Here is a 16813-nt window from a genome sequence, read left to right on the forward strand (position 1 = left end):
TTTGCTGTATCTGAGGAATAAAAAGGTAACTGCTTAAACGTATTTAAAAGCGGTAAATTTGCTTCCTCTACAAATTCATAAACTCAGAAAGATTTCCTTGCAATTGTTCTTGGAACTGATAGAGGAAAATCTCCCAGGGACACACAAAATGTAATAAGTGTAATATGAAAACTGCCCTTTCTGCTATGAAGATTGAAACAAAGCAGATATTCTCCAGAACACCAGCAGGTTCCCCTGCTCTCTGTCCATATGGGCTCTTCCCACAGTCTCACTGCATGAGGGACTTATGAACCTCGTCAGAGCTGACTGTATGGAAGGAATGCGGGCTCAAACATTTGCAGGCATGCCACAGAACCTCAGCAATCCAGCCTCTTGTTAATTACAACTAATATTTCATTATGTTGTGGAATTTTCAGCTACATAGCTGTGTGTACACATCTTAGTAAGTCATGTAGCCAGTGCTTGCAATTAAATTACAAGCCTTGCAAAGTATAAGAGGTGTATTGAAAGCTGAAATTAGTAGAATAAAGGGTTGCAAGTAGGTTTTCAGCTTTTTAATTTGAAACCTTCAGACTTCTTGATTGCAGGAAGAAGTCTGAGAACACAAATCAAACTAAAAAGTAAGGAGACAGTGAATTTCCACTCCCCCTGTTTTCAAATGGATTTTTTTAACCATGTGGCTCTTAAGCCAATTTCATGATTTTGGAGTCTGCCTCATGCGTGTGTGAATGGACAGGATTGAAGGTACTTTACATGGCTTATTTAAAAATAACATCCTAACCCAAGCTATAAATCACAATAAGTATTTAATGCTTTACGTATATAATAAATATTCAAGTCTAAGTATCTGGTTACAGCAGTGATTAAGAGTTCTGAAAATCAACCCCTTAAAGGACAGTCTTCAGTGGAAATAGTGTGAGCAGTGAGGCTTCTTTCACACCCTTCTATGTGCATGTGCAGTTCACAGCCATTAAGTCAACAGCATCACAGCATCTGCTATTTCTGAACTCTGATGCATATCCATACACTTGGCAAATCTCATTTGAATACTGCTTTTTGAGGAATTAAAGCAAATCTTAAGACAGAGAGGAGCCAGCTTGATAGGAAGTTCTAAACCTTACAGTGTTTAAAGCAGCTGGATGGGTTTCATGGTGGGAAGAGGGACAAAGGATAAGAAAGATAACTTGGGGGGGCCATCTCTAGATTCTAGTTTTTATAAACAGAAACCTCAATCTTCGTTGAGTTGGAGAAGAACTACCTCTGACTGGGTAGCCCAGCCAGAATGAATGAATCAGAACTACAGATACAGATTCCTGCAGACTTTTTCTTTTCCAAACCCCATTACATTTGCAACAATGCAGGCAGGGAACTGACTGGCTGGGGACAGCTCTGCTGAAAGGGAGTGTGGGGTCTCGGCAGACAGCAAATTGAACATGAGCCAGCAGAGTGCCCTGGCAGCGGAGAAAACCAGCCGCAGACTGGGCTGTTTAACAAGAGCACAGGCAGCAGAGAAACCCATCATCCTCCCTTCTCTCTGCACTCAGGAGGCTGCAGAGAGGATACAGCACCTGGTTCTACGGCCCCTCTTACCAGAGAGGTGTCACTATACCACAGGGAGTCCAGTGAAGGGGGGATGGGGACTGGAGCATTTGCCCTCTGCGGAGAGGCCGCCAGAGTGGGGCTTGTTCAGCCCAGGGAATAGAAGACTTCGGGACCTTGTGCTGCAAGTGGAGTAGTTAAGTGTGGCAATGAAATTAGAGAATGACATCCCCATTGTAACTGTCCTCTGCAGGAGTCTGTGACCCTTATGCTAGTCTAGGATTTTTGGGAAAACATTTCAGTGGCAGGAATTGTTGGAAAACCCTAATCAGTAAAAAAACCCAGTTCACACATCCAGTCTAAAGATCTAACCTATCAAGCTACTGGCTATGTTGTTATGGACTTTCTCTCCTTTTCTTTTTTTGTTTTTACTAGAATTTCTAGTCTTGACCTAAGAAGGTTTCCAAAGAACCTTCCTAAAAATCAGGAGAGGAATTCTGCACTTGATTCATGACAGGGACTACAATCTGTAACCTGCATATCCTGGGTAATTTCCTTGATCTATATAGAGCAATGATGGGTCTCTTTTACCAAACGATATTAATTTCATGCAGCAGCACAGCAGGTCTCTGTGAGCAAGGACCACTGACTTTATATGTGCCTTTAAAGCGGCCTCTCTGAATTTAATTGTCTTATTATGTATTGTGTCCAATATTTTAGAGTTTTATAAGCATCCCCGGAAGTGTATCTTGACAATTCCTAGTTACTCTTGGAAATGCTTTCTATTGCATCCATGCCTGATACAAAACAGCCACACATGTGAGTCTGATAAATGAGTTAGCAAGTTACCAAGCTTTGCAGCATACCTCAAGTTTCACAGAAAAGCTAACTTTGAGATGCTTGGTTCTGTCCCACACAGAAAACAAACACTATCAGTACGTTATTTCTGGACAAGGAATCTGAAGCAAATATTAAAGGTGATTGTTGTATAGGCTACCATGCCAGCAGACACAGGACCTACCTGCACCCAGTTTTATTGACAGGTGACCCAGGAAAGCTACATGGCTGCTGTATTTTTTGCAAACAATTGGATAATAAATTATAGTAGTAGAAAATCTACAGGTGAATACTTCATTAATTGGTGCTGAATCGAAACCATCAAGACAGCAGCGTGTAACAGACAAGTGATTATGTTGCTCAAATGTCATTCCTTTTAAGTGTGACAATTCAATTTGTTAAACTTTTTCATCAAAGAAAAAACAGAATGAAAAGGCAATGTTGCCTTCTCTGAAATGTACTCACCTATTTCTTCTAGATCTTATTTTTTTCCAAGTTAAATATATTTTTAGGTTCCATGAAACAAAAACCCTTTTCAACACTATTTTATTCAATTGTATCTTGCTGTACTGCTGAGGATGCTGTTGAATTAAATAGTGACAGTGTTCATTACCCAAATACTTCAAACCCTCTCTTAGATACTGCTCAATATCTGCTTTTTATAGTTGGTTAGACTTTTGGAGTTATCACTGACACTTCTTATATTTTTTCCAGGATAGAACAGAATAAGGTGAGAGAGTTCTTTTTGTGTTTAAGATTCTTTACATTATATTGAATTTCTGTGCCATTTCCTTACTTATATGTAAAAAAATTCTCTAGATTTCCAGCGCACTCAATCTTGTATCACCAGCAAATTCTGACACTTAGTTATGAACTTTTCAAAGTAACAGCTGATTTTCTGGAAGCAATACGAGACTACACATTTTAAAATCATTTTAAAGATATGGATTATTTATTTCTTCTATTTGTTTTTCACTCCTAATTTAGAAGTGTACTGGAGATATGTCCAGAGGAGTTGGTATAGAGCAGTTCTTGCCTGAGTGCAGTCAGAACCATAATAGGGTGTTTTTATTTTATGAGCAGTAATCTCTCATACCACTTTCTTCAGAAACACCAAATAAAAACTTCTAGACATATAAATTACTTTTTCTTCATTATCTCACAGATTCTTTGACGGCATTCTGTTTGTGGCAAGAAATTAAAGTATAAACAAGATGCTTTTTTGACCTAATTTCACAATTCTCCTAATTTTTCATCTAGGATTTTTGTGGGCTCTCCTTTCTCTGTTATTTGAAGGATGACCTTCAGGGCCTTTTTACAGCCAAACTCACAGAAGAAGTTTTGTAAAAACGAATAGTACAGCTTCATTATCTTAGCTACTGAAAGTTTCAGTTGCTTTAGAGCACTTATTTTCAAGGTAATTTATGCTGGTGCTTTCCATGATTTCTCTTTTCCCTGTTTTTTTTTTCCCCTTCTCATCCTACAGGTGGAGAAGCAGCAAATGTTAAACATCAGCTATAGGATGTGCTTTTCTCAGTATCTCTTATGGAAAGAAATCAAGTTGTATCTTTTGCTTTTATACTCTACTGGTCCACCTAACCAGCCTCTGCCAAAGATCATCACCTAGTCTGAGGAAGTTCTTTTATCATGATGTCTTTAAAATTTCTCTGTATTTTCCCTATTTTTCCTTCAAATTTCCTCTCAAACCTCAGAATGTTGTTCTACCATGAATATTTACGGAAAACTCCTACTTACTCTGTCAGAGAAACAATGGCAGGATATAACCCTTACTCTGGTGTTCTGAATTTATATTCTGCTCTATTAGTGTCACTTGAGTTGGATTTCCATTTTATTATAGGATTATTAATTTTTTGGGGGCCTGAACATTCCCTTGTACCTCGTAATATTTCTCACCTTCTTCATTCCTGATTGTTCCAGTATATACATATTTTCCCTGAGTCTAATAAGGTACTTTTAAAGAACCTCCATGCTGCTTCTATGGATTTTAATTTCCTAACTTTCCCCTTCAGGCTATTTCTAACTTCCTCAATATAAAAATCTTCCTTTTTTGAAAAGTACTGTAATATTATTACCTTATGGTGGGTTCCCACGGGAGGATGTTGAGCTTAATTATATTATGGTTGCTTTTATTTAGTGGCTCAACCACGTTAACTTCCTGTATCAACTCATGTGTTTTGCTCAAGATCTGCATCAAGACTGGATTTGCCCTTTCAGTATTCCATAGAAATTGTGATACCTTACAAGTGAAAGCCCATGATGATGCCCAGTAATTTGTCTCAAGTCATCAATTGTTGCTGGGCTAAGATTCAGCTGAAAGCAAACTTTAGTAGTGAGCTATATGGTAGCTCAGAAAAGCAGATTGAAATATGGTTTGTCTTTGAACTGGATCCACTGCTTCTCTGAACTTATAAACATGACTTTGAAAGAATGTACACTGTTTTCCTGATTAGAAGTCCCTTCTCTTCTTTTTTTTTTTTCAATTACTCATTTATTTCAACCCCAGTTTTAAAATCTATCTCATTAGTAAAGCATTCTCAATAACAGAAGTTGAAACAAATATAGACGTGTATCCTCGTTCAACACAAAGCTATGACTATTACATGTTATGAGAACACAATATTTGTCTGTACTAGACTCAATTTCTTTATTATTTTAAATCCCAAACTTATTCTCTTAAATTGAACTTTTCTTAAATTTGCCCAGAGAGAAATGTTTGCTTCATTAATGTTATAATTTGTGGTTCACATTTCGAAAGAAAGCTAAAAATAATTTCTAAAATAGTGTGTCTTTCTGACATAAACACAGCTAACTTATATTTTTGCAGTTTCCAGGATTGTTTCACTAGTACAAAGCAGTAAAAGTATCCTGCTCTTTCCATTTTTCTCGTACTATAAGAACCAAGAAAGCGGAATTTGTTTAGCTCATTGGCTCCATTTATCCTGAGCCAAGACCATGATCTTGGAAACCCTGTAACTTGGCTGAATACAGTACAAAGTTCTTTGCAAAAAGCCAGTGCAATTAGAACAACACAGTGTATGTTCAGTCTCAAAATTAAGACGATAAAGTTTCAAACAGCTAGAGCTGAAACAAAGTATCATGGACCCAGACCTTTAATCAGTAGAACACAAATCCTAATTCCTCTAGTTTTTGATCAAATGAAGAATTGTGTGCTTGAGGACAGCATTAAGAAAACACTATTCTACCTTTTTGTAAATGGCAGAATTCACACAGAAAACAAGGAAACGTAATGGAAGAAGTGCAAGTTTTGTGCAGTCCAGCCTTGGGAGCTTCTCTGAATACTCCAGACAGAGTGATACTATAACACAGCAATACCCTTTGCACTTTCTATTTTATCACTGCTTACTCCTGAGTGGCCATACACATTTGCTAAGCAAATCAACACCTTGCAGACTCTGTTTTAAAACCCAGTGCTTCAGTTTTGAAGCTGGTTTTTTTTTCCCCCAACACCTCTCCTTCACTGCATACTTAGAACATCTAATGCATGGATAAGACATTCTCTTCACTTATTATGAAATCATCTGTAATTTCTATCTTGATGAACAACACTTAAGGATATCAAATAAATAAAATTCAGTACCAGAGATTCTAGTCCATTATGTTTCAACTCACCTAAATTTTCACAGGTTGTTGAAGGTACATTTTTGTTTTATTGAATAAAGGAATTCTCAGGCTTTATTAAAAATAATTTGAGTTCTGCTCAAGTTGAGAGTAATTTTCTTTAATGCATTTTGCTTGGGGATTTTTTTTGACCATTCATATAAAGTGATTTCAGAAGTTACTAGGTTAGTAAGGAGCAAATGAAGTTCACTTCCCTTAGTCATTTGCTACCTTTTTTTCCTTAGAATACTAACTCTTGGAAGCTGAAATATTTATGCAGATAGTAAAATAAAATAAAATTTATACACATTGATGAAATTTATATGCATCTTATACAAAATAGAAGATTATGTGGATTGTATAGAACTATATTCCTTTTGGCTTTTTATTTGTACCATGTATGTTTAATATACTATTTTAAAAGCAGAAGTTTACAATGGACAATATAGGTTTTAAGGAGAAAGTATCTCTACAAGAAGTGTAAAATGCTGCAAGCTACAAAATGCTGACTCACTAAACTACAGCAAAACCACAGTTTTGAGTGCTTCTGTTTCCAAAATGACATTACTTTAAAATTAAGTAATCCATTACACATTTCTTTACCAAACATTTGTAAATAAAGGGTTTGATTCAATTTTACCTGCAGCCTTCCCAGTCCCACAGGCCTTTGGAGAAACATGGATCCTGTCTGTGAAATTGTTTTGATTTGTCCCGGTGAGGGGGAACTAGCAGAGGGGTAAAGCTCCACAGGGGCTGGTTTCTGTGAGGCAGTTCCCTAATATTGCCTACTTTTGGATTTTTCTGCTGCTTCAAACTTTGGACATGATGTTTGGAACTACCCGATGTTTGGCAGGGCTGTGATCTGTAAGTCACTGTGAAGGCAAACTGGAGTAATCTCATAGGTGGTTTGTTAAGGTTTGTTTGATCTTCTGACTTATTCACACAGGCACACACCTGCTTGTTACATAAGAGTGCTGACTTCTTGCTCTTTTCCTCAAAAAGTCACTGGAGCAATCCTGTCCTGATAATATTGTCCTGTCATATCTTGTAAGGCCATTATGGGGAAGGAAAAGAGCAGCAATGGAAGCTGCCACCATTTCACATTGCTTTTCTTCTGATCTGAGATTCCATTAATTTGTTGAGATCATCAGAATGCTCAGGGTTTTAGCAGACCTAAACATGGTCTGCTACTTGATAAAGAGAGTCAATAGTGCTTGGTCACATCTTCAACTAGGCCTCTGTGAGGTGTACAATATCATTTTACATTCATTACTAGCAATTAAACATTCTGTTTGTTATGAAGACGTATGTATTTTCTTCTAGGAAGAGCTGAAGTAAGTATTTTTCTTATGTAGTTTGATATTATAAAAACCTCTTCTCATTTACACTACAGAATTACGCAGATCCCTTCATCTACTGCCGCTTGTGTGTTGTCTCCAGGCTGTTACAGGGATTGAAAATCCAGCTATTGGGGATTCACCAAATTTTTAAGAATGCCAAAAATATGAAAGCTTTTTGGTGATTTACTCCCTCTTGTATTTCTTTTCAAGGCATTCAGTTAGGATAAAAATAATGATTATTACATAAATTAAAGTTGTTGCAATTCGGCTGTAGGGATTGCAGTCCAATGCCAGTGAAGATAGATCAAGGTTTTAAAAAGTATCTGCTGTAAATTAAAAACAAATGGTTGAAAATATTTTGCAGACCTCTCTCCCACAGATTGTATATTCAATTTTCCAAATTAAATCTAAGAGAGAATATTACTTCATTGAGATTTATGGAATAATTTCTTTAAAAATTCCAGCAATATGAGAATGTAAGCAGACACTGACAGTGAAGAAAAATGTCAGCTACTAAGTGGTTTCATCTTCTGGAGCTTTTTATTTTTCTGGTAATGAGAAAAATTAGTTCTGACTGCTTTTTAAAGCTAAAATTATATATAAACCATTAATTAGGGGCAGATCATTTGTCCAACTTTTACTGCAGAGAGGATAAAATGGGTGGAAAACATGATAATATACCAGTGCTCCATTGGAGGAAGTGTTCCTCCCTCAATCCAACTTGCTGATCCTGTCTAAGGAATAGGACTTAAGAGCTTGTGAGAAAATGTGTGTAAGAGGATATAAAGGAAAATTGTTCTGTGGCATCTGGGGGAAATATATAGGAATAGCATTTGGGCTGTATTAACAATGAACATAAATGTGTTACTCAGTTTTTCACCTCTTTCAAGACAAACACAGGACCCATTTTCCATGTGGCACAGTAGAAGAGATGTAACAAAAGGAAATCATAGCTCTGATGGACAGGAAAGCACAGAGGAAGTCCCAAGGACACAGGACTGGTTTTGAGAGCTCCAGTACGTCATGGCTTCCCTGAAGGATTCTGAGGAACTCATTACAGATTTTGGGGTGTCCAAGAGCTTAAAGGGATGATGAATCCTGGAGCCTTAGTGGACTGTTAAACCTCCTCCCCTTAAAGAAAAACATGTGGTTGAAACTGTGTTGGCTAAAAACCATGGAATTTTCTGCGTAACTTTATTCCTTCTTTGCCATTTTGTGTTGGCTATCATGATCTGCCTGTTACATTTCAGTAAACGCAATAATTTCCTTTTAATTAGATAATTGGCATGTTATTCATTGGTTTTGATCACTTCTAAATTCAGCTTTTGGTTTTAACAAATGTAGTTTCAGAAGATGATGGATTTTTACATTTTTTAAACCGCTAAACATTCAAAAAGGATTTGTACACATAACAAAATTAAAGTAGGGATTATCTAGCACTGTGTGTGGGATACAGCTATAATCTATACAGTGCATGGAAAAGAAACTGGCATTCTCAATTGCACTGCACACATCTCAGTAATAACAGGGTATGAGGCATACAATTTCATGGAACACCCACAATGAAAATTATTCTTTCCAAACAGAGAATTGTTTTGGAATAAGTTAGGTTAATTGGCACCATGGGATTCCTCTCAAGGAAACACAGAACATTAAAATCTACACATGTGCATGTAAAATGATAAAGTATTATCTTCTTTCCCCTCTCAGCTCCTCAAATCTGAGACACGCTACCCAAAATCAACAGAAACGATTATGTTTTGTTGATTCAAATTTCCTTAGAATAAACTGGCAGTTCTTCATCTGGTCTGCTTACAACCTGAGAGCCACTGCAGTGTTCCACAATTGCTAGCTCAAGTATGGTTATCTAGTGCAGTCTCTCACACAAAAATAGAGGTCTCTAGAGCTTTTTGGCACATGCTTTTCAGAATGGTAAGAAACTTCATTTTCAGCAGAGCTATATGGTGCTAAGATACAGCCTCTTTCAAAGGCCTGTTGTGCCCCTATTAGGATTAGAACCAAAATCTGCAAACAGTTAATGAGAAATCCAGGCACATTTCACTGTCATTATACAGTCTTTGGTTAAAACACAGTATTTTACAGTTTCTGAATGCAGTTGAAGTATATTAAGTTCTCACAACAGTATTATCATCCTCTCAAAAATTACAAAGAACTTATCACTGATAAAGGAAAAAATCTTCCTTCTCATGAAGAAGGCTGAATTCTCATGCAGACTGTTGTGCTGTGTGCATTGTGTCTGTTTTGTTACTGTTTAAGGTCTCTATAACCAGGGATATTCTATGTGGTTTATCTTTAAAATGTCCTGATTTTTTCACATTTGGCCATTTGCACACCTTAACCATTATTTCTTTCTGAGTTTTCTCCTCCAATTATGTCAAGACATTTATAAGCAATTAACTCTGGTGCCTAGTGGGCAGGTCCCAGGTGAGGTGTGGCCTCAAAAATGATGTGCCACAGGTCTGACTGCTGCTCTTCTGACTTTTTGGATGAGTGAGAAACCCCCATGTCCTGTGACCTGACATCACTTCACCTGCAAGTCCTGTGCTGAAAAATAGTCTTCATCACTTCCATCTGCAGTCTCCAGGGGAAATCCGAGCTCTGTATTGGTTGCCTTGTCATTTTTGCAGCAACACAGGCAATGTGGCATTTCAGTTTCTCAACAAAGACATCCTAGAATCTCCCTTTCCATACACTGAATGAGGAGTCCCAGGACACCCAAGAATACCTCAAAAATGTATCACTGTTATACACCAATGAGTTTATTCACCTTGCCCCCCTGCCTGGGCCTATGCACATATCTTACATGGATTTACCATTTGATTAGTCGTAGAAGTACAGGAGAAGGACAGCAAATAGAGTTTACACTCAGCACTGGTAGAATTAATAGCAGAATGGAATTAAAATGAAATCTTGCTCTGCTCATCATAGGATATATGTCATACTTATGTTCTGTACCTCAACATCGTTGTTTTAGAGGACTATCCCTGTTCTTCAGATAGAGATGAGAGCCTGGTCTGGTAGAACAATGAGGATTTACTTTCCAGAGTTTTCATGGAGTTTGTTTCTGAATAACTCTGAAGAATTGCAGGCCCATTGGGTTGAAAAAGGAAGAAATTTAGATAGGATCTCTCAATTGTCCTTCCAGTCCTAAAGCCTGGAGAGAAATACAACCTTCCACTGCTCCCCTTTCTCTCCATGCATCAAAAGAATCCCTTTTGGGACTAATTGGTCACAAATTTAGTAGCTACTATAAGTTTGGCTTTCTAGAGAGCAGAGAGCAAATAACCTTTGTAGGGAGTACAAGCTAGTGCTTGCTGTGATGTCATGGCAAAAAGTTCAAGAAAGGTTCATTGATTTCACCCTCATCCAAGTGTTCAGAGGAAAATAAATTGAAATTGCTGGACTTGAATGGAAGGAGTAGCATTAATTATGTGAATTGTGGGTGTTCTGTCAGTAACATAAATCCTGTGGATATCAATGGACAGTGTAGGTGTTATCTTAGATCTGTCTGTGCATCAGCATGATGCAAAACCAAATGTACACATCCAGTCAAGAAGAATATGTGAGAAGTTCTATCGGTGACAGAACTGAGCAATTCAGCAAATAACACAAACAATCTGATTCTATTCCCACACTAAGTTTTAAATAGATTTTATCCCTGCTTTATTGTAGTTTTCTGTAGTCACTCCTCACTGCAAAGACAGCACAACCTATTGTAAGCTTATTGGAGCAGGCTTTTCCAGTGCTGGAGGTAGTGGCAATTTTTTAAAAGTTTTTTATTTGATTATATATTGAATGACCTGAGTAATACATATTCATGTGATTAAATGTTACAGAATCATGGAATAATGAACTTTGGCAAAGACCTCTGTGATCATTAAATGCAACCATTAACCCAGCACCACCATGTTCACCACTAAACCACATCCCCAAGTGCCACATCCACCTGCCTTTTGAACACTTCCAGGGGTGGTGATTCCACCACTTCCCTGGGCAGTTGTAGCGGGTTGGGTTTGTTAATCAGGCAGAAACACCAATTTAGTGTAGTGGTTTGGTCCACAATACTCATTACTAATCTGGACACAAACATGAAGGCACAGTAGATGTTTCACTACTAATGCATTCCAGCAAAAAGATGCCTGTGGTGACCAGATGCTCATTTGATCCTGAGAAACTCTGGAATAATTGGCTCATAGCAGCACAGTTAACATATTTAATACCTGAAAGTCTACTCCCATAGTCTTACACTGAACGTATGAATTACTGTGTTCCACAGCACTCTTCATAGTATCACAGAAAATTCCTACCTGAATTGGTGGGTCATTCATTAATAAGATTCTGCAGGACTGAAAGCACTTGCTCTGATACAAAACCTACCAAAACACAGCAAGAGATATATCTAACTTTTAACTCATCTAAAGACTATTCCTTGGAAATTTGCTGAGCATACACTTAAAATAATTGTCAGATATTTCTATGGAGTTTTTTTCCCTGCAAAGAGAGCTGGCTGTTACAATATTTATAAGTAATTATATAGGAATCTAGCATTTAAAAAACTTTGGGAATTAAAAACTTACATAAAGTAGTCTTGCTAATATTAATTTGAAAGCAAGATGAACTAAAAAGGTGACTATGGCTTAATATTAAGGGAAGTTTCTGTTTAAGTGTTTCTGACAAGGAAAACCATAGTGTTAAAGCAGAGAAGGTGAGAGAGGTCAAGTTTAACTCATATGTTCTCAACCGTGATCTCTGACACCATTTAACTGAGACTTTTCTGTCCCTTTTCCCTTCCCTCCTCTGCCCTGCCCTTTCCTTCCTCAGAGACTTTGTCCTTTATCATGGTATTCCCATGAGATACACGAGAAATATTTTATTACTAGTTAAAAAAAAAATAAATAAATATCTGAATCTCTACACAAGTGCAAGTGGTCATTGCATAATGGCAAAATTAAGGACACCCATTTTGCAGGGGTTTCTGCTCTCAGCACTGCGTGAGGCAAAGTGCAGCAGAGTGCAGCCGTTCTTGTTGGCTGCACAATTTATGACCCTGTAGCCAGCAGATACACACCAGAGCTGCACCAGAGCTTAGTCACAATCAAAAAGAAAACAAAACAGAACAAAAAAAGAAGGAATAAACTGAAAATAACTTAAGGATCAGAGATGACAAGCAACTGAACGTGAAGCCCTGCTGCAATTCCGTACCTAAAGAGCTCGTTCAGTTGGTGGATTTATAAGTAGAAAATGACCTTCTAACTACAGGGACTTGATTTTACCATTGGCAGCAGTAATATATAAACTTGGCTACTTTGTACAGTTCTAAGGTCCTTAGTTTTAAAAGGATTTGGGGAAGTTGAATGATTATGGGGAAGGACCACAAAAATGATTTAAGGACTAACAGTTGCAGCCCTAGAGCTACTTAGCTTTTCAGAAAGTATTCTGAAAGGTGATTATAGCATTTAATTCCCAAGAGAAGGGGTAAGCTCCTAATTTTTTTGTTGGTGCCAAACCATACCTTGATGTCTTCCCTTCTGAACAATATATTTTAGACCAATATATTTTAGACCAATACAGGTTTTTGGGCTCAGGAGAGAAGAAAGTAGGTGAAAATTGATGTAATAGGTTGTGCTACATTTTATGGTGACTGCTACTAACCTAAAGATTTCCAAATCTCAGAAAATAATACAGTTAATAAGATAAAATACAGTCACAGGAGTATGAAAAGTTGGAGAACTGCTACAGCATTGACCCTTTTTTGGTAAGTTAGATACAATCTTGAGTACAAGGTGACTGGACTAATCTTGTAATAAGAGCATATTCAGCATTGTTGCATCGCAAGAAATCATTAAATCCAAGTATTTAGAACATTTTGACACTTTTTTTTTCCCTGCTGAGTCCATTATGGGATAAAATCAGACTTGCATGATACTTTTGGACCCTTTAATTATTTTGCCTAAATTTTGAGAAATATCTATTTGAGAATAGATTCAGACACATCAGGTCTAAATGTTCTAGATAATTGATTAAGGTCTCCTTAAATGCTACTTAAATCAATAGCTTCTCATTTCAACTTTCTGCCTCTTCTCTACTTGGCAATAGTTTAAAACAGAAAGAAAATAATAGTAGTGAAATTCAGTCTGAGAGAAAAAAGGGTTTTGATATTTTCATTAAAAATTGGTCTTTGCTACATAACTTTGAAAGAAGAACTGTAAAATGTTGCTCTGCAACTAACAGCTCTCTTTACCACAAAATAATGGAGCAGTAAATCACCAAAACAGGGAAGCAGACTTTTAGTTTGGGTGGTTTTGGGGGTTTTTTTTGGTAAAAGATTAATTCTTCTGAATATACTCAGGATAGTTAGCAATATTAATGGGAATGCTAATATATTAGGAGATGGAATCAGTATTTTCTCCACTACACTGGGCTAGATATCCCTAAATATCCCTAAATATCACTAAAAGAGCCCAGGTGCATGACCTAGATTTGAGTTACAGGTGCATGTCTCACTCATGTCCTTGCTCAGCTCTGAGACAAGACCGAGGTACACGGCTTCTTCTTGTCACCACATTCCTGACATAGGGAAGGAAGCGATGGGAGGGGGCTGGCCAAATGCCCAGTCCATGCACACATACTACTGCAATTTTTATGTAACCAGTGTGACATAAAATGCATTGGGGAAGGCCACAGATGTTGAATTAGCAAATTCTTGATTAATATCCATTCACGGCTTCCAACAACTAAGTTAAAAAATAGAAGATCAGAAAGGCATTCCTGCTAACTGTGCTGTCAAAGAGTTTTAGAAATTGGGAGATGTGCAAATAAAAATTGGTTCTTAAGCTTTTTTTTTTTTTTTAAATCTTCAGGAATCCTGCCTCTAATTTTCTCTTGAGTAGGGCCACCAAGAAGCACAAGTCACCATCATCCATTCATGGAATCTATCTCTGTTATGAAACACTTCTCCACACTTTGCTAATTCCTTCTGAGATACTGGCAGCAGATAAAACTATTGCTGCTTCTTTTTCATTTGAACTCCTTAAAATTAAATCATGTAATTGTCAGTAATTTTACTGTAGCAGCAGTTTTCAAGCAGAGAAACTCAGTGACTTCAATGAACATTAAAAGCCAATGGACCAATAAAACTTAGGCAAAGAGTTGTACCCTTCTTCTTACTTACTTTCTGTTTATATCCACAAACCTTCCCAGGAGTGATGGACAAGAAGCAAGTCCAGACAATCCTACTGATGTGCTTAGGGCAGCAGGGCCCATGAAGAAGCCCTGCAAACTTGCTCACAGTCAATGTTAGGGGCTCCAAATGAATTTCATCAACACAGGGACCAGTAGATCCATTAGAGAAACAAAAAGGCATCTTTTTTAGGAGGGAAACATGACTTATACAATGCAGTGACCTCTCTTCCTCTGTTTTTGTATATTATTTTCCCCTTATCTGACTGCCAGTGCTGTGATAAGTTAAATATGTTAGTGAGATCAGAACTAACCTCCAGGATTATTTTTATGAAAGACACACATCACTTCAGTTTCTTGGTTATATCAGCCTCAAGATAGTTTCAAGTTCTTTGGAACAGATCTGCTATTTTGTGACAATATAATGATTTTATCACTGCTAAATTTCCTCTTGACATTAGAAAAAGAAGACAAAATTAACCACCACTATTTTATTCCATCTATCAGCATTAAAAATATCTTAGTGGGGTAGCTGTCCGAAATTCTTCTGAGGCATCAATTTAAATTACCTTTGCTCCAACCATAGTTGCATTATTATTATTAGCATTAGCATGGTCATTATCATTATTCTAATTATTTACTGGGTACAACATATGTCTCTAAAAGTTTGAAAAAGTATTTTTGCTGTTTTTACTGTCACTAGAACTAAACATTTCTTTGTATTCAGGTACGGAAAGAAAAATAGCAGAAACTGCTTTTTTCAGGCATTTGAATATGAGAGAAAATATTTACACTTCTTTTTAGGGAAAAAATATTGTTTGCCTTTTCTTGCTATCATTGCTCCAAGGCTGGAAAAGAGGTGAGCAGTTTTTGTTTTCTTCAAAGTGTGTACATCCAGATTCTGTTTCCTGACACATGTTTCCTGAGTGAGCACAGAGGACACATTCCCTGGTGTTTGCACTGTGCAAGTGGGTGCAATGTTTTAGACAGATGTTTGTTGAGGTTTTTAAATTGCCGACTGTTCTGCACTGCCTGCTGGAAAATCATCTATCCACAGAGTATTCTCTATTACTGATTTCTAGTATTGAAGTGTGTAACAGGTAAGTAAAACCAAATACTCTAGCAAGTAGTGACAATGCTATCATTGCCACAGTGATCTCCCATTGTTGTAGGTAAGGGACCATGGACAGTGATCACGGGAATCAGACCGCAGAGGATAAACATAAAGATGTTTAAGAACCTTTGTTTTAAAACTACCATTTTGGTTACATGGGGTTTGGATTTTTTGATTTATTTATTATTTTATGTAATGTACTTATTCCAGAAATTCTTTACTCTTTCTGTTTAAGAGCTGGAGTCTTGCTCCTAGGCACATTCCCTTTCTCCTTACCTGCAAAGTACATAAAGCCTCTGTTCTTGCCAGCCTGCATTAAACATTGCAATACAATTATCCCCAGTCACTGGACTGTTATCTCAGGGAATTGAATTAGACTTTCCAGATTAGAAACATCAAATTATTTACACAAAATATTATAGTTGAAACAGATCCAGTGTAGAGCATTATATGATGGTTAGAACAGTAAAGATTAAAAAGATCAGGTCACTGATTTAAAACAGAACTAAAAGTTGAATCTGATCCTGAGGGTACCTGTTGAGTTGTATCAAGCAGGTTAGTGCCTGTTCAGAAGCATGGAAAATCAGTTTTCCATTTAGCCTTGTGTCTAAGTTGCAGCTGTAAAAGTTTCCTTGAGAAAGGTTTCATTGGGACCAATAACAGTTCTGTGGAAATTTCACTGTCTGTTTTTCACAAGTACAAGTGATCAGAACTTTTGTTTAAGAAATATGGAACAGCCTTAGATGGTTATTCAATAACACCACTGATAAGTCCCTTCTGTTTGGATATCTTGAACATAATGGTTACTTACAGGGGCAGAAATGGAAGCATTCAGCAAAACACAGAATAATAGAAACTGTTTTTTTTCCTGAAAAAGGTGCAATTATGTTTCATTGCTCTCTTTTTCAACACACACTAAAAACTCTCTGAGATTTGCTCTCAGAAAAGTCTATCTTAACTGGCCTCTTGCCCGTATAGCTGAAACAAAATTATCAGTTAACATGTGCTATGCATTTTAAATCGATTTAGTTCATCCCAATTATTATTTAGGATCACTCTGTCAAGCGTTGACAATATAACTTTCATCCGTGAAGGCTTTTTCATACATAGTCCTGACTGTTCTAGGCATAACCTGATTACAGTT

At 37.1% G+C, this 16813-nt stretch overlaps 1 protein-coding gene across 1 annotated transcript in view; it reads right to left on the reverse strand.

Moving 5' to 3' along the window:
• Positions 1–16813, reverse strand: part of HHIP (hedgehog interacting protein) — a 70817-nt gene that overhangs the window by 37444 nt on the left and 16560 nt on the right. The gene's annotated exons all lie outside the window — the stretch shown is intronic.

The sequence above is a fragment of the Aphelocoma coerulescens genome, chromosome 4 (genome assembly GCF_041296385.1).
Source record: "Aphelocoma coerulescens isolate FSJ_1873_10779 chromosome 4, UR_Acoe_1.0, whole genome shotgun sequence".
NCBI classification, from domain to species: domain Eukaryota; kingdom Metazoa; phylum Chordata; class Aves; order Passeriformes; family Corvidae; genus Aphelocoma; species Aphelocoma coerulescens.